At 48.9% G+C, this 23,140-nt stretch overlaps 1 protein-coding gene across 1 annotated transcript in view; it reads right to left on the bottom strand.

The window, feature by feature from the left end:
* LOC146839334 (endogenous retrovirus group PABLB member 1 Env polyprotein-like) overlaps window positions 1-15,241 on the bottom strand; it is a 33,212-nt gene extending 17,971 nt beyond the window's left edge. The window contains exon 1 of the mRNA XM_085650342.1: window positions 14,925-15,241. The gene's annotated coding sequence lies outside the window, so the exon portion shown is untranslated. The remainder of the gene's footprint in view (window positions 1-14,924) is intronic.
* Between the last annotated feature and the right edge of the window lie 7,899 nt (window positions 15,242-23,140).

Raw genomic sequence — 23,140 nt, forward strand, 5'->3', positions numbered from 1 at the left:
GTAACCCCCTATCACCCAAACAGGAACCTTAGGTCGATGGAAGCCTTTCTTGCTGTTGTTCCCAGAGTGAAGAGAGCCAGGTCGGGTGGCAGGCTGTTCTCTCTAAACACTGCCAAACTCTGGAACGCCCTTCCCCTCTTACTCCGATCGAATCCAAATCTGCTTTCATTCCGGAAAAACTTGAAGACACTACTGTTCGCTAAATCCTTCGTGTCTTAATTCCTCCGTTCCTGGTCTCTCCGCCTCAGCACAACTTAGCGCTTGGACGCCCCCGGGCAGCAATCGCGCTCAATAAATTTATTTTCATTTCATTTTCATTTTCATAAATCCGCTAAATTTAAGAAAAACATCCAGCGTGTCATAGACTTAACACGTAACAAGCCTCAACCTCTGAAAGCCCGGACAATAAGTATGAGGCAGGCGAAGATGAGAGATTAAGCTCGCAGCGTTTCACAAAATCAAAGCTTGAAAAAATATATAAAACCGCCTAACGGCTCTAAAGCATGGAAACTAATTACATACGGTTCTTATTATAACTTAACCCAACTACGATGTGGCCAACAACGGAAGAATGGCAAATGGAGAGGTGAAGAGGGGCAGCTTTTAAAAAAGAAAGTGAGAAGCGCGGTCAATTGCAATCTCTTGGAAGACGCGCGCTTGCTCCGCGGCATGACATACCTCCCAGGTAGCGTCGACAACATCTGACAGCTAACCCTGGGAAGTGTCAAGTCGCTCATTAAGTAACTGACGAAAGCAAGTACGTCAGCAAGAGGCACGTGACGCGCCCATTGGACCGGGGCAGGGGGTGTGTCTGTAACAACGCAGCTGAAAGCTCAGATGCTGCAAAACTGAAAGTGTTAACCCGTGATCGGCAGACAGCGTTCAATGGCGCGCGAAGGGCACTTAAATGTGTCAATTGAAACTGCTGTGTAACAGCTTACACTCTAAGTTTCTTGTTTCCAACATTGAAGCATAATATTTTCAGCGTTGAGCGTTAATGCAAAAAAATAGGTAAAGCCACTTAGTCAAATGTACGTCAGCTTGGAAACCATGAACATGAAAAACAAATCATAGAGCAGCATATAAAATGGAGGCAAGCATTAACGTATCCTATTTAAAAAGTATGCAACGAGGTAGTGACCTGACTGCAAAAGCAGCTTACATTCTGAAGCAGAGATAAATCGCCCTCAACAAGATAACAATATATGTCTAGATAGAGTGTAGTTCAGATTTTAAAAGGGAATCAAGGCAATAGTAGGTTCCAGGGGCGGAAAAAATGTGTCATGCAGCAAATGATTATGGATGGTCAAGATTACCCCATATTTTAGGCTAGGTGTTATTCAACAGGGATAATTGTGCATACGTAGCGTCAAGTTTGTTAAGGCCATTGAGGACAGAGTCAAACCTGTCCATCCATTTACATTCACGAGTGTTGAGGATTGCTCCCAGGTCGCCTCCCCTGATACCCAGAGTGATGGCCTCCAGAACTAGCCATTTCATCGATTCAGGGGGGTGATTAAATGCTGAAAAATGTTCAACCATGGGGGCCCCCGTGGTATTGCATCTTATTCTGCTACAGTGTTGTAGGATACGGCATTTAATCCTCTGAGTGGTCTGACCCACATATATCTTATTGCAGGGACAGACAATGGCGTAAATCACATTCTTAGTGTTACAATTTGTCAATGTTTTTAGGGGCACCGTGCAATTGTTCAATTGAAACACTTTAGTTTCAATAGTGAGACCACAGGCTTTACATTGTCCACATTTGACATGGCCTACTGGTGCCGGTAGTTGCCACATTGATTCGATTGTTGGCTTAGGCGGTGTGTCCAAAAAGGATTTTACTACTTGATCACGGACATTTCTACCTTTCTTAAAAGAGTGCATGGGTGGTTCGGGAAGATGTAGTTCCGATGATACCAAATGCCAGTGTTTGTTAATGATATGCCGAATTTCGTTACTCCTGGTGTTGAAGGTGGTAACGCATATTAGCCTGTTGGGGTCCTCGGTACGATTCTTTGGAGTTAAAAGCGTGTCCCTATGGTTGAACCACGCTCTCTTGCGAGCTCTCTTAACCAACCGTCTGGGGTAGCCACGTTCAATCAGTCTGGACATTTCTATCAAAACCGCGGATGAGTGCCTATATACGACCCTTTACCGTAAACCTACTGAGAGAAACACGCTACTCAGATATGGGAGTCACCACCCAAGAGGCCTGCGTGATAATCTACCCTTTGGCCAGTTCCTAAGGATCAGGAGAAATTGTACACGGAAGGAGGATTTCTTCAATGAATCTGATGATTTGATTGCCAGACTGATTGAACGTGGCTACCCCAGACGGTTGGTTAAGAGAGCTCGCAAGAGAGCGTGGTTCAACCATAGGGACACGCTTTTAACTCCAAAGAATCGTACCGAGGACCCCAACAGGCTAATATGCGTTACCACCTTCAACACCAGGAGTAACGAAATTCGGCATATCATTAACAAACACTGGCATTTGGTATCATCGGAACTACATCTTCCCGAACCACCCATGCACTCTTTTAAGAAAGGTAGAAATGTCCGTGATCAAGTAGTAAAATCCTTTTTGGACACACCGCCTAAGCCAACAATCGAATCAATGTGGCAACTACCGGCACCAGTAGGCCATGTCAAATGTGGACAATGTAAAGCCTGTGGTCTCACTATTGAAACTAAAGTGTTTCAATTGAACAATTGCACGGTGCCCCTAAAACATTGACAAATTGTAACACTAAGAATGTGATTTACGCCATTGTCTGTCCCTGCAATAAGATATATGTGGGTCAGACCACTCAGAGGATTAAATGCCGTATCCTACAACACTGTAGCAGAATAAGATGCAATACCACGGGGGCCCCCATGGTTGAACATTTTTCAGCATTTAATCACCCCCCTGAATCGATGAAATGGCTAGTTCTGGAGGCCATCACTCTGGGTATCAGGGGAGGCGACCTGGGAGCAATCCTCAACACTCGTGAATGTAAATGGATGGACAGGTTTGACTCTGTCCTCAATGGCCTTAACGAACTTGACGCTACGTATGCACAATTATCCCTGTTGAATAACACCTAGCCTAAAATATGGGGTAATCTTGACCATCCATAATCATTTGCTGCATGACACATTTTTTCCGCCCCTGGAACCTACTATTGCCTTGATTCCCTTTTAAAATCTGAACTACACTCTATCTAGACATATATTGTTATCTTGTTGAGGGCGATTTATCTCTGCTTCAGAATGTAAGCTGCTTTTGCAGTCAGGTCACTACCTCGTTGCATACTTTTTAAATAGGATACGTTAATGCTTGCCTCCATTTTATATGCTGCTCTATGATTTGTTTTTCATGTTCATGGTTTCCAAGCTGACGTACATTTGACTAAGTGGCTTTACCTATTTTTTTGCATTAACGCACAACGCTGAAAATATTATGCTTCAATGTTGGAAACAAGAAACTTAGAGTGTAAGCTGTTACACAGCAGTTTCAATTGACACATTTAAGTGCCCTTCGCGCGCCATTGAACGCTGTCTGCCGATCACGGGTTAACACTTTCAGTTTTGCAGCATCTGAGCTTTCAGCTGCGTTGTTACAGACACACCCCCTGCCCCGGTCCAATGGGCGCGTCACGTGCCTCTTGCTGACGTACTTGCTTTCGTCAGTTACTTAATGAGCGACTTGACACTTCGCAGGGTTAGCTGTCAGATGTTGTCGACGCTACCTGGGAGGTATGTCTTGCCGCGGAGCAAGCGCGCGTCTTCCAAGAGATTGCAATTGACCGCGCTTCTCACTTTCTTTTTTAAAAGCTGCCCCTCTTCACCTCTCCATTTGCCATTCTTCCGTTGTTGGCCACATCGTAGTTGGGTTAAGTTATAATAAGAACCGTATGTAATTAGTTTCCATGCTTTAGAGCCGTTAGGCGGTTTTATATATTTTTTCAAGTTTTGATTTTGTGAAACGCTGCGAGCTTAATCTCTCATCTTCGCCTGCCTCATACTTATTGTCCGGGCTTTCAGAGGTTGAGGCTTGTTACGTGTTAAGTCTATAACACGCTGGATGTTTTTCTTAAATTTAGCGGATTTATATCCACCAAACACCGCAGCGCTGTCCATACTTACCCTTGATGTCCCCTCACGGTGACTCCCTTTTTAGATATTTTTAGATACATTTGCCGCCATAGTTTTCCCGTCACTTGTGTGGGTCCTTTGATGTTTGTACCTTATTTGGTTTTGGTACATCTCCAAACTAAGTGGTGATTTGAAATTCAATTTCTTTACCCCCCCAGCGTTGGTTACTTTTGAACCACTGCCCACTGTGATTCATCACATACCGACAAGAATATTGCCATCAATAGCACCGGTTGTTCAACATTGAATGGTGAGTAATACACCATCTTGCTTTGGCCAACAGGCCCCAATTGAGACCTCATACAGATGTACAATCTCCCCTTGTTCCGTCTTTTTGTTTTGTTTTAGGAGCCGTTCGGGCCCACTCCACAAATAATCCAGCATGAGTTTTCCTTGCTGTTGCTGGTAAATATCATCTTATTTCTACCTCATGACAATTAATGATCCTAGAGACACACCATATTAATACTACTCATTATCTCTAGGTGTAAGTCCTTCTTCCCTACCCCCCCGCTGGTCCTGAAGAAGACCCCGCTTCCAAGATTTCCTAATTGCTGGCTCGATTAGGGGTTGAAACGTCGACGACTTTTCCCTTTGTTCAATACACAAGACTGACAGTGATTGTACAACTGCTTTTCTTGCTAATGTTATTGCATTTGTGTTATTGCCATTCGAGTGGCAGGTTAGGTCTTCAAATTCATTTTGGATGTTCTAAAACACACGACCTTCCCCTTCACTTTGTCTGCACTTATCCCGATTTATGTTGCACTTTTCACTTCACTTACACCCGTAGTAATTGAAAATGATGATTGTGACATGCATTTGTCTATTTAATAGGTTGAAATGTTGACCCTTTTCTATGCTGAATACGATTAAATGAGGTCATTTGTGTATCTCAATAAGGTGTTGTCATAACTCGATTTAAGTGTATATTCACATACTTGTGTTTTTATTAAGATAAACTGTTCCACTGTGACTGTTTTTTCATATACCAATCTATACACCCGAGTCCAGTGGTCTATCGGGTTACCCCATTGAAACATAACATGTGTGATTTTAAAGGCGGGTACGGCTTCAAATCAGGATACTTGGAATGCAATTACGGAGCGAACTGCTATACTTAGGAGGCCAGTGCGGTTCGAACCACGCACCAGGCACAAGCAGTTGTAAGGCAGTTACGGCTCGTACGAAGGTTAGTCCGGCCGTATGTCAGCGCGCAAAGCCACAAATACCTTTTTCTTTGGGGGCAAATGTTCGCGGCAGTCTGTGGACGTCTCTCACTAGTGTCCCGCGTCGCGTCTCGGTCCCGGCTCCTCTGTGGACGGCGATGCTTCGTGGGGGCACTCCTTGACTTCCCAGCACACCAGCGAGGGCAGAAGCAGAGGGGGCAGCCTGGGGGCGAGATCTCAGCGCAGCGCGCTGTCGGCTTCGTCCGGTTGGGGCGAACAGTGCACACAGGTCCTCACGGTGATTTCTGCGGCCCGGTGGGGGGTCGCAGGGCTCGATGTTTGGACAGGGATCTCCTCCTTACTTTGCGAGCTACTGCTCAAGGGGGCAGTTGCTTACTTTGTTTAGGCCTGCGGGCCCTCACGATGCTCACAGCTACTCCAGCGGCAGAGGTCGCGTTGTTCAGGGAGATTAAGGCACAAGGTTCTCCTGGGTCAGCGGTGCAGAATCACCCACGGCAGTCTCTTCTCCTTCAAGAGGGGGGTAGCGCCCAATGTTCCTGGGGCGCAGTTCAGGAGGCAAGTTCACAAGCAAGCCCTTGGAGATAGTTCAGCACAAGTTGAATCAAAGTCCTTTCTTTAAGTCTTTTCCTCTCCTTCCAGCAGACAGGCACCCACTGCAGGCCAGTCTCTCAGGCAGAGAGACAGTACTCCTCCTTCAGCTTCTCCAGGTCCTCCCCTTCAGGCAGAGGTTCGTTGTTGCGTAAACAGGATCTGATTTCTAAGGAGCCAGGCTCCTACTTTTATACAGTGATTCTTTTGTTCTTTAGCGCCAGGGGGCCTGGGCCTGGCTCAGTCCAGTTAGGGGGCGGAGCCGGCTTTGTGGTGGCCGAGCACAGGTCTATTAAGAGTCAAGGTGTACTCCTCCCACCCATCCTGGTGTAATCTCTCTACCCACCTTCTGGCAGCCAGCCTGTCTCCTGGAATTCCCCAGCCCTGCTCCTTACTGCTGCTAGGCAGAACACACACACAGCAGAGGCGGACTGAAATGGCCAGGTCAGTAAATACTAACTTTCTAAAAGTAGTATTTACAAACACAGGATATTAAAATAAACTTTACTAAAAGAAGTATTTTATTATTCTGAGTTCAGGCATACTAAACTTGACTTTCTACCATGCTCTATGAGTCCACTGGGATTACAGCGTGTAGTAATTCCAGCAGCCCATTCTGGCCTATGGAGAGCAGGTAGCCTTCACTAGTGAAAAACGAAAATGGCTGTAATTCACTATTAGGACATGCCACACACATCAGGGCATGTCCCACGTTATACCTACAATGCACCCTGCCCTTGGGCCTACCAGAGGGGTGACTAATATGTAGTTAAGGGAAGGTTTAGGGACTTGCAAGTGAGTGCACTTGCGCAGTCAGCGCGACAGTACCAACTGCACGCAGGTTCTGCAGTGGCAGACCTTAGACACATTTTACTAGGCCGCTTATGTGGGTGGCACAACCAGTGCTGCAAGCCCACCGGCAGCATTTGTATTTACACGCCCTGGCACTCCTGGTGCACTTTACTAGGGGCTGATAGTAAACCAAATAAGCCAAACATGGACACCAATCAATGTATACATTTCACCATAGGGAGAGCATATGCACCTTAGCATTGATCAGCAGTGGTAAGGTGCCCAGAGTCATAAAACAGCCAACAACAGGTCAGAAAAAATACTGGAGGAAGGCAAAAAGTTTAGGGATGACCCTGCAACAAGGGCCAAGTCCAACACAACCCCCTTCCATCCAGAACGCAGGGTAGACCAATCACCACCGTGATGGTCTTCCCTGCTTGGGGCGATAGAACAAGGACCTGGCCCGCAATTGCAGGGGCAGACTCTATTTCTACGCCAATCTGAACCTATCGGACTCCCTCTGTCCATACTCTGAGGGCCCACCAAGCCAATCCATGGGGAACCCTTCTCCTCACCTGTGGACACCACCTGTGCAGCACCTAACCTTAACTGGCCCACAGGTGTGTCCCAACAGACAGACAGCAAAATTCTACAGCGGCCACTGACAGTACTCAGGGATGAGACCCAGGCCATATGCCTCTCAGGGCTCTCAAACCTCTGTGGCCCCAGGGAGCGGGGGGCAGTAGCCCCAGGTGCTTGGCACCCGTTGTCCATTCTCCCTCCTGTCAGGTCAGGTATGACATCCTGGCACTGACCCACCAGCCCCAGGACTGTACCCGGCGGCTGGACTAAAGACTGGGGTGGCTTCTCCCACACCCGGTCCTCCTCCTTGGGGCTCTGTACCCTGCCACCTGGAGTGGTACCCCCTTCCAGAATTGCCAGGGCACCTGGGGCAGGTGTCCTGCGCAATTCGCCCACAAGTTCAGGGGTTCTATCCTGCAACTGGGTGTCCAGGTCAGGGGGGACACCCTGAACCTGGCCCTCCAACCTAGGGTCTAAACCCTTCAGTTGAGCCGGGGTCAGAGGCGAGGACTCCCTCCCTCTGCACCCCCTTCCAGATGGCTATACCCTCCCACCTGGAGACGTACACCAAGAAGTCAGATTGGTAGGGACACTGATTACAGATGTCCCTCCCTCCAGGTCAGACAACACCTGAACCTGGCTCTCCAGTCTAGGGTCTAAACCCTCAGGCTGCACCGGGGTCAGAGGCGAGGACTTCCTCCCTCTGCACCCCCTTCCAGAGTACTGCACACTCCCAACTGGAGTGGTACCCCTAGAAGCAACCTGGGTCAGGACACTGATTACAGTTGTCCCACCCTCCAGGTTAGACAACACCTGACCTTGGCTTCCCAACCCTGGGACCAACCCATGCGGTTGAACGCTCGCCTGGCGCACCAGGACTTCCTGGGGGCACTCATGCCCCCCTGAGGGTGACAAAGAACTCCTGTGTCGTGTGACAGTCTGCCTGGCGCTGATCTCCCGTCACCTGTCCATCCGACAGTGCCTGAAGATCCCCCAGGACAGAAGTGGTGTCACCATGGTCCTTCACTGGTGACTCAGCACTTCTGGCTGGCCCCTGACCCACTGGGTTTTCCACTGGGGACTCTTTCCCCCTCTCACCCCTCAATCTGGACCTCTGCACCCTCCCAACCGGAGTGGTACTGCCAGACACCAGAACTGAGGGAGGCCTGCTTACAGACACTCCCTGTTCACCAGACACTAGGGGAAAACCCCTCAACGGACGGCCCATCAGGACAGCCTAGGCTCCCCGCCTGGTGTTCCCTTAAAGAACCATCCAGGCTCTGAGACTGGGTTTCACGCACCTGGTGGCACGCAGCCCCACACTCACTCCTTCTCCACTGAGACAGGACGTGAGCCCCTACACCCCTCCCACTACCATGGGTCCTAGCTGGGCTACTCTGCACCACTTCCACCACTCTGGGTTGGAAAATACCTGAGCCACTCCCCACGGGGTCACTCCCCAATGCCTCTCCAGACCCCCTGGAATCCACCAAAAGGTCTGCCTCCAATGTGAGCTCCCTGCGGTCAGAGAACTCACTCTCCAACAGGTGTTGACATAGCTCTGGAAAACAGGGACTTAAAATATGCTCTCCCACAATTGGATCACACAGCCCCCTAGCAGGGTTAACCAAACTAGCCTTCACCTTACCATCCAGTGCCTCACACACGTACTCCACACCACTCTCCTGAGACTGGCAAGACAGTACCTGACTGTCTCTGTCACACAACCCACACTCTTCTGGGCGGTCTTCACACTTACATACCAAGACTTCAATTTTGGGGGAACCCCTCTCCCTGCACCTCTCATCTAGAGTCAGTAGAGTGTCCCTCCCTCCACTAGGACTATGAACCCCTGCACCAGTTACCCTATTCCCTTCAGGGATACTGCACACTACTGGAGCTACCTCATGCCCTTGAACCTCCTGGTGTGTGTTAACCCCCTCCTTCAAGTCAGGCGCCACATCTCTGGGTGTGCGTACTACTCTCTCAGCCCTATAGAATTCAATATTGCTGCCACCATCTGAGCTGGATTCCTCCTCCCACTCAGAAAAGCTCAATCTCTGTGCTACGCACCTTTCTTGCTGCTGGGCTGAGACACTCATGGCCTCAAGCCTCTCGAGCTCCATATCATATTTCTTCATTATGAAGTCATGCTCCATTTGCATTTTCTTTTCTTCAAGAGCCATTCTCGTTTCTTCCAGAGCCGGCTTCTTGCTTTCTAGCTCCAATTGGCTTTTTACTTCCAGCTCTGCCAACTTAATTTCATGATCCCTGGCGGACTGTCTGTCTGCCAGCTCCTCTGGCGACAGGCCTCTGCCAAAACTGCGGACGCTTCCCGCTGGTTTCAATGGTGTAACTTCCTTGGTCGCACCCCTTGACTCAATCCAGGCTTTCAGCGCGGTTTTCTCTATGCCGTTTGGGCCTGGCATGACTCCAAACACAAGGGATTTTCTTCTCTTGGCAAGCAAAATAAAAAGTTCAAAAAGTTCTGTGGTTCCAGCTACTGGACTGTCTTTACCGTGCAATGGTTAGTAATCACTGCGCAGACATCAAGAACGCAAATCCGTAAATCCGCACCGCTGCCACCAATGTTACAATCCGGGGTCTCTGGTTGGCGCAGGTATGCACTTGCGACAAGCAGGGACCCTTTCCTCTAAGTCAGGGCAAAGGATCACCTCTTTAAAAATAACCCCTGCTCACCCTCTAGGTAACGTGGCGCGAGCAGTCAGGCTAAATTTCCAGAGGGCATTAGGTTAAGCGTTCAAGTTGTCCCACACAATAATCACCACCCCACCACACAAAAGACACAAGGCTGTATTTAGCAAAAATAGAAGTCTTTATATAAAATGTTTCTTTCAGGCAGGTTGCACAAATACAGTTTTCTTGGTGAATCTTAATCCAGTTACTCTTTAAATGCTTAAGGGCAGTCCACAGGTTTTAAGATGGCACAGTTCTATGTGAAATGAGTTCTTTTGGGGGGTTGTGCGCTTCGTAGCGCTTCAAATCCGCTTTGTAGGGCTATTCCAGCACGTCGTGCCGTTTCCCACGCTTCTCACGTGAGGTATGCGTCGACCGGCCTTGAACCAGACGGGCCGTACTGACGTTAGTCCGCGTCGAACAAGCTTCGCTCGCCAAGTCCCACGCTTCCCGCGTGAGCACCGGCAAGGTTCCTCAATATAGTACGGTCCGTACCTGGAAGGAGGACGCACCGTACACGGGTACGATCCAGACAGAGACAGGTACGGCTCAAATCAACAGTACAAGGTCCCCAAAGCACTTGAGATGTCAGTACGGTCTGTATACAAGCAAGTACGGGCCGTACTAGCGCCCCAGACTGGGTGATTTTAAAGGCGGGTACGGCTTCAAATCAGGATACTTGGAATGCAATTACGGGGCGAACTGCTATACTTAGGAGGCCAGTGCGGTTCGAACCACGCACCAGGCACAAGCAGTTGTAAGGCAGTTACGGCTCGTACGAAGGTTAGTACGGGCCGTATGTCAGCGCGCAAAGCCACAAATACCTTTTTCTTTGGGGGCAAATGTTCGCGGCAGTCTGTGGACGTCTCTCACGAGTGTCCCGCGTCGCGTCTCGGTCCCGGCTCCTCCGTGGACGGCGATGCTTCGTGGGGGCACTCCTTGACTTCCCAGCACACCAATGAGGGCAGAAGCAGAGGGGGCAGCCTGGGGGCGAGATCTCAGCGCAGCGCGCTGTCGGCTTCGTCCGGTTGGGGCGAACAGTGCACACAGGTCCTCACGGTGATTTCTGCGGCCCGGGGGGGGTCGCAGGGCTCGATGTTTGGACAGGGATCTCCTCCTTACTTTGAGAGCTACGGCTCAAGGGGGCAGTTGCTTACTTTGTTTAGGCCTGCGGGCCCTCACGATGCTCACAGCTACTCCAGCGGCAGAGGTCGCGTTGTTCAGGGAGATTAAGGCACAAGGTTCTCCGGGGTCAGCGGTGCAGAATCACCCACGGCAGTCTCTTCTCCTTCAAGGGGGGGGTAGTGCCCAATGTTCCTGGGGCGCTGTTCAGGAGGCAAGTTCACAAGCAAGCCATTGGAGATAGTTCAGCACAAGTTGAATCAAAGTCCTTTCTTTAAGTCTTTTCCTCTCCTTCCAGCAGACAGGCACCCACTGCAGGCCAGTCTCTCAGGCAGAGAGACAGTACTCCTCCTTCAGCTTCTCCAGGACCTTCCCCTTCAGGCAGAGGTTCGTTGTTGCGTAAACAGGATCTGATTTCTAAGGAGCCAGGCTCCTACTTTTATACAGTGATTCTTTTGTTCTTTAGCGCCAGGGGGCCTGGGCCTGGCTCAGTCCAGTTTTGGAGCACTTTGTTGTGGTGACTCTGCTCTTTCCTTTTAGCAGCAGGGCAGAGACATCAGCCGCTCCACAGGGGGTGGAGACGGCTTTGTGGTGGCAGGGCACAGGTCTATTCAGAGTCAAGGTGTACTCCTCCCACCAATCCTGGTGTAATCTCTCTACCCACCAGCTGGCAGCCAGCCCGTCTCCTGGAATTCCCCAGCCCTGCTCCTTTACTTTTGCTAGGCAGAACACACACAGCAGAGGCAGACTGAAATGGCTAGGTCAGTAAATACTAACTTTCTAAAAGTAGTATTTACAAACAGAGGATATTAAAATAAACTTTACTAAAAGAAGTATTTTATTATTCTGAGTTCAGGCATACTAAACTTGACTTTCTACCATGCTCTATGAGTCCACTGGGATTACAGCGTGTAGTAATTCCAGCAGCCCATTCTGGCCTATGGAGAGCAGGTAGCCTTCAATAGTGAAAAACGAAAATGGCTGTAATTCACTATTAAGACATGCCACACACATCAGGGCATGTCCCACCTTATACCTACAATGCACCCTGCCCTTGGGCCTACCAGAGAGGTGACTAATATGTAGTTAAGGGAAGGTTTAGGGACTGGCAAGTGAGTGCACTTGCGCAGTCAGCGCGACAGTACCAACTGCACGCAGGTTCTGCAGTGGTAGACCTTAGACACATTTTACTAGGCCGCTTATGTGGGTGGCACAACCAGTGCTGCAGGCCCACCAGCAGCATTTATATTTACAAGCCCTGGCACTCCTGGTGCACTTTACTAGGGGCTGATAGTAAACCAAATAAGCCAAACATGGACACCAATCAATGTATACATTTTACCATAGGGAGAGCATATGCACCTTAGCACTGATCAGCAGCGGTAAGGTGCCCAGAGTCATAAAACAGCCAACAACAGGTTAGAAAAAATACTGGAGGAAGGCAAAAAGTTTAGGGATGACCCTGCAAAAAGGGCCAAGTCCAACACCCATCATTAAATCCTATAGCATCAAGCTGGTGAATTATGCAGACAACACGCAGCGCATCCTGTCTCTGGAAGGCAGAGAGTCTACGTCACTCAGTGACTTCCACGAATGTATGCAGAAGACTGCTAGTTGGCTAGTGGATAATTCCCTGCAGTTCAATGGTGGGAAAACAGAAATACTGCACTGTACAGTGAAAAAAGTACCTCGCCCACTTCCAGATGAATTCTGGCCTATCCAGGCAGATACACCTCCCACAACAGCGGCTAATGTGCGTAATCTGGGGGTAGTTTTCGACCATAAGTTGAGTATGGAGAAACATGTAAATAAAACAGTTGGAACCTGTTTCTCACTCATTAAAGCCTTGCGAAAAATCCTTCCCATGTTGCCTTTGTCAGTCAGGGCTCTAGTAGTCAGAAGCGTCATCCTGAGCCGGCTGGACTACTGTAATGCCCTGCTTCTCGGTGCACCCAATTGTCTCATTAAGAGGCTACAAAGAATACAAACAATAGCCGCCAAGTTAGCCTTAAAGAGGAGACGGGATGACTCTGCATCTGCGGCTCCTATTGATCGCCACTGGCTTCCTCTGGTCCAGAGAATCCAGTTCAAAGCTGCATGCATTGTGTTCAAGGCCATTTACGGACTTGGACCTCTGCCTTTGCAGGAAAAATTTGTCTGGCACTCCCCGTTGCGAACTCTTCGCTCTTCTACCGCTCACCTGGTCCGCACAACCAGAGCAAGAACTTCCAGATTTGGAAGCAGAGCGTTCAGCTGTGCGGCGGCACAGCTGTGGAACAACCTCCCTTCTATTTTCAGACAATTAGAGGAGTTCGTACAGTTTAGGAAAAAACCTAAAAACTACCTTTTACCTAGGGTGTAGTGCCTGCATCGCCTGCAGTGGGTAAACTCTGTGTGTGCAGTGGAACCTTTGTCTCTTCAGCGCCCGGATACCCGCGGGGTGATAGAGCACTTTATAAATGCTGTTTACATTACATTACATTACAATTGCCCACCTAATATGCTCAGTGATGCCTCTCCCGGGTATAATCCTGTGCTGTCTTCCGGATACTACCCTGCTAATAATTGAAGATAGGTGAGAGGCTAGAAATGTTAAATATATTTTGGAGTCCCTGTTGATCAGGGTAATATGTCTGTATGGGCCAAGATCCACTGTTTTTTTTTTTTTAGGTAGGGACAACTATCTTTGCATTTAACCAAGAGCAAGGAGGGCTTACCCCTTTAAATATTTGCGTAAACAGCATGGCTAGGCAGTCGTATAACTCTGGAGCAAATAAATTCAACATTGTTAGACCTGTCAGCCCTAGGGTGGTCTTACCCCGGTTTTTTTGCCCTTGTCGCCTCATTTTTGCCGCCATCTTTTTGTTGGCCCCAGGTCTCTGGGTGCCTTACCACTGCCAAACAGTGCTGAGGTGCAGGTGCTCTCTCCTAATAACATGGCTGCCACAGGCCCCTGCTACTGCGGAGTGGCCATTGCATACACGCACTAGTGGTTAGGAGCAGGCTGGGACATAGTGATACTGTATCTTCGCCATCCCGCCTTTTTGTCCATAGACCAACATGTGGAAGCTCCTGGAATCTTCCAGCCCTGGGAGGGGTTATGCTTTGCCGCCTTTACTGGAGGGTCACCTGACCTAGGGGTATAAGAGGAAAGGAGGGAAACCTGACTAGTTAGTTGGGGCACCACTGGACCTGGGGGAACCTCTGCCGGAGTATAGGTGGTGGGGCCTAGGGGAGGAACCTACACTACTGGGACTGACTGAGCTTAGGCCCTGCTGTACCCAAGTTAGATGAGGGACTCTGCCAGCCTGCTGATCTTGCCCAGTGATGTGGAGCCCATGAGACCAACTCCAGTGTGCTACAGGGAACCATCCTGCCCTTCTATGCCTGCCAACTCAACCCCCTTCTTTCCCCCCAAGAACCTGCTACTGAGACCTGCCATCCACTCCCCCCAAGATAAGCGCTGTGCCAACTAGGCGCTGTAAAGAAGAAGAGGACTGCCTGCTGTGAGTGCTGCTGATCAGGAGCACGAGGTAATGAGCTCTGTGCCTGCTGAATAATAAGTTACCGGGCTCCTGCCACCGTCCCCAAGCGCTGTGTAGCCTCTGAGCGCTCTTGTGCCAAAACCTCACTGAACTGCGTCAAGAACTGTGCCTCCGCGCTGTTCTCCTTAAGCGCTGTGTTACCCGAGTGCTACATCGCCTAGATCACCGCCGCAGCCCAGGACTGGGCAAGCACTGTTACTGGGCCCCTGCCTGCTGAGAGTCGCTAAGCGCGGTGGTAGCGCGGTGTGACTGGCCCCCGTACCTGCGTCCTAGCGCTGTGACCTGAAAGCGCTCAGCTGCTGAGGATCACCGCTGCAGCCCCGGGTGCTGGGAAATCCAAGGCGCTAACTGCATCTCCGACTTGGGTGCCTGGAGTGGGCGCTGCCACAGAGTGCGCCGTGGGCATGAGAATCACCGCCACGGCCCCAGTGCCTGCTGACCCAAAGCTGCTCAACGTCCGACTTCACAGCTGCGGCACCTGAAGCCTGGGGAGGGCCGCCGCGGTAGTGAGAAGGCCGCGCTAGGCCCCGGGTCATTCCCTGGAGTCTGACGTCCCCGGCCGTGTCTAGTAGCGGGCGTGGCCCCCATTGGTTCCTGCGGCCGTGCCCCCCGGAAGCTGCCATTCGATTGGCTCTCGCGCCCGGCCCCTATACGCTGCAATCCTATTGGCTCCTGGGCCGAGGAGAGACCCGGAATGCCCGGAGCCGACTGCAACCACCGACGAGGGGGCTCCGAGGAGAGCTGGAGCCCCCGACCTTTTCACCAGGCCAGGACAGAGTCGCGCAGGCCTACTGAGGCCAGAAACATTCAGGTAACCCCCCTGGAGGAGGGCAGAGATCACCGGGGATAGCGGGGCTGCCGAGGAGCCTCGCGGAATCAGGGTGGCAACCCCGTAACCGCCCCTCCCCTCAGGGAGCTGCAACCGAGCCCTGAAGGCCCCATTGGAACCGTCATTGTGAAGCAGTTGAGCCGGACTGGGCCTAAGACTGCACTAGATGTAGAAGTTCTGTCACCTGGATTAGCCCTTGCTCTATGCTCTGCTTAGAGTGCCCCTACGCAAGAAATGTTGCCTGGAATGTCCTTAACAACCAAGTGCTATTCTTCTTAATGAGAACACAGAAATGTTGTTGCCTATGATGCCCCTGGTTACCGAGAACCTTACTGTTATGTGCCTGAAGTTTTGAGAGATGTTTACGCTAGCTGCATAAGTATATACAAAGAGTTACCTACCTGCTCTGTTTACTTGAATGAATTAATTGTTGCCCTGAGATTACCTGCGCTATTCACTTGAATGAATTTATGCCTGTTTGGTGTTGAAATAAATTACCTGTTGCCCTGAGATTCACTGCTCTATTTACGGGAATGAATTCAATGTTGCCCTGAGATTAACTGTGCTGTTGACTAAAATGAATTTACTGCTGTCCTAAGACTTTCTGCTCTATTACTGAAATGAATTTATTCGCTATGACTTGTACTAGATAAAGGATCTTGTTTTACCAATCAACTTGGTGTGGTGTCTTTTCATTGTGTGCGCATTACTGAGTCTGGGTGAGTGAGTGCTGCACAACCGCTTTACACATTGCCTTCGGGTGCCTTCCTACCTCGCGCCAAGCTACCGTGTCGGAATTGGTGACCCCAGTTCTAACAAACATGTATACCATCGGTACCAGTGGCTTTGCCCATGGGGCGACTATATATTGCAGCCAGAATTTCTTCCCACAAGGGGACCCCTCCAAGCCCTCCTGCTCCTCTTTACTAAATCCAATAAGTGGGACAGACTCTAAATAACTACAAATGGCTACATCCTCCTCCTTAATGGTTTCCGAATATAAGAACTGATAGTATGTTTTGATTGCCATCCTTATTTTTTCCGGATCAGCAACCATGCACTGACAGGATATCTTATTTCTCAAACTTCACTTTGTCCTCCTTTCTGCCTAACCCTGGTAGCTAAATGATGTCCGAATTGCTCACTGCATCCTTAGGCTTTCTCCCTCCACACCGTTTACTTATCTGCAGCTTTTGTACCCGTAATCCCATTAATTGCGGCTTTCGCTAGAGCAACCCCCAATTGCGCTTCTCGCATATTATTCTTCTGTTTTGCAGAGGTTATTAACTTTCTTTCTTCAATGGGCAGTATGGCATAAAGATACTACATTCTTTGTTTTTCATGTTTCCCCCTGCTGAATGTGAACTGTAGGGTCTCCCCAAATCCCTGCCTTTAAAGTATCCCATACTACGTCCAATGGGGCGCCCCCCAAGTTCTCACTGAAGAATATCAGTATCCGTTCCCTCATATGGAACAGATATTCCTCGTTGATTAACAGAGTTCACTCAAAGCTCCAATGGGTTCTCTTCCTGACAAAACCACCATTCTATATTTCTAGCACTAGGGGGTTGTGATCAAACATGACACAGGGATAGATTTCACTATCGCATTCCTGAACAAAAAAATGGGACGCAAAGAAAAAATCTAATCCAGCATGGCACTGATATAGCGCAGAGAAATAGTTGTATCCCTGTTCTTTGAGTTTCTTTGACTGCCGGATATCCATCATCCCATGAGCTTTACAAAGCCCTCTAAGAGATTGAAATACCTTAGGTTTCCTTCCACAATCACTGTAATGCTCCTTGCATGACCGATTCGCTGGCAGATTAATTCCAAGTCCCCACAAAAAACTATAGGTAATGACCACAATGCTAATTAGTTGGAAAGCCAGTTGAATAACCCGGGATCATCTGATATGAACCCATAAGCTGTGCACAAGGTAAATTTTCTCACCATAGAGTGACATTCTGCAATAATCCACCTCCCACCTGTCTGCCCGCACTTGTGTAAAGACCCTAATGAGCTTCGGGTAAGTATCACAACTCCACTGGTACATGTACCTTGGAGCGCCCCACCAACCAATTTATACCCAAGCGTATCTAATAATGACACTTGAAATCCTTCAATGTTCTTTTCCTGGAGACAAATAATGTCGGCATCTAATGCTTATAGTTGAAGAGCGACTCTAGAACTCTTCTTCTTATCAATAAGCCCGCAAATATTCATAGTTGCAATTCTTAACTTACTCATTTCCTCCTCGTTTTTGGAACCATCAACCGCTCAATGATAGTTCTCTCTAAGCACCTGTTGTCCGACAGATTAAATTCTCTCCTCTTCTTGACACATCTCTGCGGTATTTCCATTAATTGTGTAGCATCCCTCACCCTCACCTACCCGTCACCCCTCTACCAGCCCACCCCATGCACCCCCCACCCAGAAGCTCTCCCCCACCCCACTACCATATGAGCAATCATGCTGCATGCCTGAGTGATGACACCAGAGGGAGCTGGCATCCCCGTAGCACCCCGTCTAGATCCCCTAGAGAAAAACAAATACTGTTGTTACTGAGACTATAGCCCCATGGGAAGAGCAGCCAACTTAGTCAGCAAGACCAGATGAGTCAAAGCTTCACCCTTAAACTAATCCCTCTGAAGCATATAGACATTTTTATCCCCAACGGAATCCATCCCCATTGATCTCTTTTAAATATTACTGAGCGTGAATCTCAGAGGTGAAACTCAAACTATTAGTGCTACCCTAATACTCCACTTTTAACCAGGCAGTATTTTGAAGATAGACTTCAGCCCATATTTTCTGAAAAGGGTTAAAGAGTTGTCGCAACCGCCACCTCCTATCCACCATAGGATGTGCAAAGTCAAGCCTAGAAAAAAATGTGACCCCCTCAAACTCCCTTTTTCAGTTGGGGTGACATAGATCATACATTTCTTGATGAAGCAGAAAGTTTCTGAAGTAGACCAGCATCGCACTGGGTCTCTCCAGCTCAATCGGTCAAGGTTTCTTCAGCATCAGCGGGAATCTATGTGCCCGTTATATTTCTACTTCCCAGTTCCAGTGGACTCTTTCCAGAAACTCTCCTCTCAGCAACTTCACAATATAAGCTCTTGCATCAAGCCCCTTCACCCCCTCAGGAATCCCCAAAAATCTTAAGTTGCTTTGTGGTTGTCTGTTTTCTTGACCTTCCAATTTCAAGAACACATCAGCCATAGCTGTTTTCTGAGAGGATTTCTGAATTTTAAGGGCAGTGATTTCAGTCTCGAAGCACTCTGTCCATTCCTCAACCTTAGTTATACTTCCCGCAATGACCAAGCATGCTTTATTTATTTTCTTTACTGTGCCATGCCATTTTTTTGTGTCTAGTCGTGAACGGCGGCTCGAGCTCCGAGTTTCTTCCTGTAGTTGTTTTATCGATTGGAGGAATGGCTAATTATGCTTCCACTGTGGGTGAATCTGAAGACGTGGCACCTGATGGTCTGCTGATATCCTTTAGGGTCCCACCAAACTCCTCTGCTGTGTATTCCAATCAGGTTGCTGAGTACTCACATCGTAGGTTATCAGAGGAGACCCTCCTCCAACTCCTGCCGGTATCCTCTCCCAAGCTGCTCTTTCAATTTTTGCTCTTTTTTCTCTTATCTTTCCCTGACATTTTACGCTGCATTAAAAATACAGATTTATCAGGGGCGCTACTGGAGGAGGAGTAAGAGGCCAACACATTGATTGAAGATGATGAGATATTAACAAGAATTGAGAGATTGGACTCATCAGTGAGGCAGAAAAATGTCTCCCCTATATTGGGAGATTTGGCCATTAGGTTGGTCACCTCTGACTTCCCATTCTGTGCACCTGTCGCAAATACTTCAGGATTAGGCCCCACGGCTCCGGTTGCCCTTCCTCCCTGTTGCCAGGAGTCAGACTTAGACCCCATTGCTGAGAGTCTACCCGAAGGGAGTATCTCATTGGTCTGCCTCCGGTTTTCCACTAAATGATTTAGGCCCCCGTAGCGACATCTGTGCAGCGTGGACTGACTGAGATCGGGGCACTATCGGACATCTGTACATTCTCTTTTGCATTTCGATTCACACTGGTTTATTTTTTTTGGGGGGGGGGATGTCGGGCTTTCAAGTGTTTGTAAGGCGTTCCTGCAAGATACATCACCATTGCTTGAGGCCACAATGGGGAGCCAATGAATATTTATACCCACTCATCGGGCAATAGACCAGATCCCCTGCTTCAGCACAAGGTCCAGATTTAGAGCGCAACTCTCTATTATCCATATTATCCACTAGAGGGACCTAACTAGCAATTTGTAATAATAAGGAGGGGATGAGTGGCTAAGTCACTGTGGAGTCTCTGGGCAAACCTGCTTTTCCGGATCATTTACTGCCCTTTAATCCACCATTCTCTCCATTACTCGCCAACTTGCCCCCGCCCCAAATTCCTTCGGATCTCATACCACCTCTCGCCTCCTTACCAGAGTCATGCTGAAGGGCGGAGGGGGTGGGGGCCCCACCGACAGCTGCCAGGTTGGACGACACCATTCTGTTTACCTCACATCTGGGCTTTCTGGGCTTTCGCAGCGAGGTAGCCCAAAGAAGCGAGAGCCAGCGGGGAGACTGTAAAGCCTGGAGATCACCCTCGCCATCGCGACTGTCAGAACCTGAAGCCGCTAGCCTCGTCCGCTGCACAGGTTCCCTCTAGCCAAACCCAGAGGAATGCTCTCACTACGGTAGAAACTAGACCGCATGCTCCCGTGTTGGGCTCCTCCATGGAATGTAGATTTGGCTCCGGGGAGCAACAGAAAGCAGCGTCTTGCTCAGGCACCATCTTGCTCTGATGAAAACATCGGTTTGGGGTAGTTCAGGATTTGAAGGTTCCAGGAATAGGACGTGTTGAAAGGGTTTATTAGGGTACAATTAGGTAAATAAAAATACTGCACACAATAACGACTTTAAAAATTCATCACTTTTGGAAATGTCATAGTTAATAAGGAAGGACGCAAAAATAATACATTATCACTACATCTATAATCCATGCTTTTCTTTAAGTAGTCAACACTTTAAAAGTTAGCTTTATGACCTAAAACCGGGCTCCCACCCCAGCGGGCTGGTGTCCATCTGAGAGAGCGGGTAGGGGATAGCACAGAACACCCTTGCGCACATTGTCCAGACTATGGTGCATTGAAATAAAGAAGGGGAAATGAGGCAACATATTACACCAGGCTAACTGCAGCTTTCAGGTCCCCATCCACACGTCATCCTGAACTTCACCTGTGATAGCATCCAGAGCTACATGCTTTTACATGCACCTGCCCTCATATTTACCTGTAAACGCTCCCAGGGATCTGCTCCTGTGCGTTCCCCCACTCTGTGCTGTACAGCAGCCCGACTGGGGAATCCACACCTGGCACTGAGGTCAGAGGGGCACTGTGTTAGGAAGTAACTTAGCGGTTTAAAAGCACCTGCTACAGAGTTCCTTGTGTGTTCAGAAGGACTCAGGCAACAGTTAAAATGTCAATATAAAGCACTGATACATGCTCCTGCTAGAGAGAGATGGGAGTTTTGTCTAGTGGCAGTTTTGACTCATCATCAAGTAGGGCAAAGGGTTAATGTGCCTGCTGCAAAGAACGGGTACCATGCAGATCACAGAACTGTATTCATGTGGGTAGCTCAGTTAGTTACTGTTTTCACCACACAGATCCTTTTGTTACTTGCAGTTCATAAGTTACAATCCTAATATAGCACAGTGAGCTATGAACAGTCATCAAAGAGTTCTTGCAAACTGCATGGCATATATCATAAGGTTATGTTGTTCCCCACTCTTTCATTGTCCTAATGTTGCTAGAAAGGGTTGTTTTGCACAGAAAGACATTATTAGTAAAGAAAACCCCAAACACGATAGTTTTTTTTTAAGCCTAAGTGTGTGGTTCTTCAGAGCAATCACTCTTGACTACTACCAATGAGTATGACTGATATGGGATTCCTACACCTTGCAATCCTCATTTTCTTATGCAACATTTCCTATACACTGAGTTACACACGTACAATTCATTGTATCTGTATAGTTTATGTGTGATGTAAAGTGCTCTGACACCCTATATTGGTATGAATAGCGCTATAAAACAAATATAAATGCATTTGCAAGAGGGACTATGAGGAAATGAAGGGCACTCTTGGATGGTGGTTGTCCGAATCCGATGAGAAGGAGATCAAACATAAGCACTGAAATAGATTGTCACACCGGCCGTGGCTCTACCTATCATAGCAGGCAGGGCTTTGCTACAATCCCCCAGCTCTGCACTGCCACTGTCATAGCAGGAAGGGCTAAGGTCCTGCGACCGACAAAGCCCTGCTCTTTACCTGTCATAGCAGTCAGGTCTCATCTTCTGTGCTTGACATAGCCCTGCCCTGACCTTACCTGTCACAGCAAACAGGCCACCGCCTCTGTGTCTGCCCCAGCCCTGCTCTTTATCGGTCATAACAGCCAAGCCTCTGCTCCTCTGCCTGCCACAGCCCTACTCTATCCCTGTCATAGCAACTAGGGTTCTGCTCCTATGGCTGCCATAGCCCTGCTATTTTTCTATCATAGCAGCCAGGCCTTTACTCCTGTGCCTGTGCCAGCCCTGCTCCTTAGCTTTCATAGGAGCCAGACCTCTTTTTTTTTGTTTTTTTTTACAGTTTTATTTTTTTTTATTTTTTTTACAGAGTTTTATATAGCGCGAACTTGACCCAAATCGGGTATCAGAGCGCTTTACATAGCACCAGTTACATTACATGATGACATTCATTTTAGTTAGGCACAGGTAGATTAAGTGATTTGCCCAGAATCACAGAAAGTTCAGCTTCATTGCCGAGACTCAAACCCAGTTCCCCAGATTCGAGGCCGACCGCCCTAGCCGTTAGGCCAACTCCTCTCCTCAGCCTCTGCTCCTGTGCCTGCCACAGCCATGCTCCTTACCTGTCATAGTAGCCATGCTTCTGCTCCTGTGTCTGCCACAGCCTTGCTCCTTACCTGTCATGGCAGCCAGGGCTCTGCTCCCATGCATGACACAGCCCTGCTCCTTACCTATCATAGCAGCCAGGGTTCAGCTCCTGTGCCTGACATAGCTCTGCTCATTACCTATCATAGCAGCCAGGCCTCTGCTACTGTGCCTGACACAGCCTTGTTCCTTGCTTGTCATAGCAGCCAGGTCTTTACTCCTGTGCCTTACACAAATATGCTCCATACCTGTCATAGGAGCCAGGCTCCTGGTCCTGTGCCTGTTTTTGCCCCGCTCCTTACCTGTCATAGCAGCCAGGGTTCTGCTCCTGTACCTGACACAGCCCGCTCTTTATCTGTCATAGCAGAAAGGCCTTTGCTTCTGTGCCTCACACAGCCCTGCTCCTTCATTGATATAGCAACCATGCCTTTGCTCTTGTGTATGTACCAGCCCTGCTTTTTAACTATCATAGCAGCCAGACCTCTGCTCTTGTGCCTGACACAGCCCTACTTCTTACCTGTCATAGCAGCCACAGCTCTGCTCCTGTACCTGAAACAGCCCCACTCCTTATCTGTCTTAGCAGCCAGGCCTCTGCTCCTGTGCCTGACACAGCCCTGCTCCTTACCTGTTGTTGATACAGAAAATGGACAACCCA

This window comes from Triturus cristatus, chromosome 4_1, assembly GCF_964204655.1.
Source record: "Triturus cristatus chromosome 4_1, aTriCri1.1, whole genome shotgun sequence".
In the NCBI taxonomy this organism is placed as follows: Eukaryota; Metazoa; Chordata; class Amphibia; order Caudata; family Salamandridae; genus Triturus; species Triturus cristatus.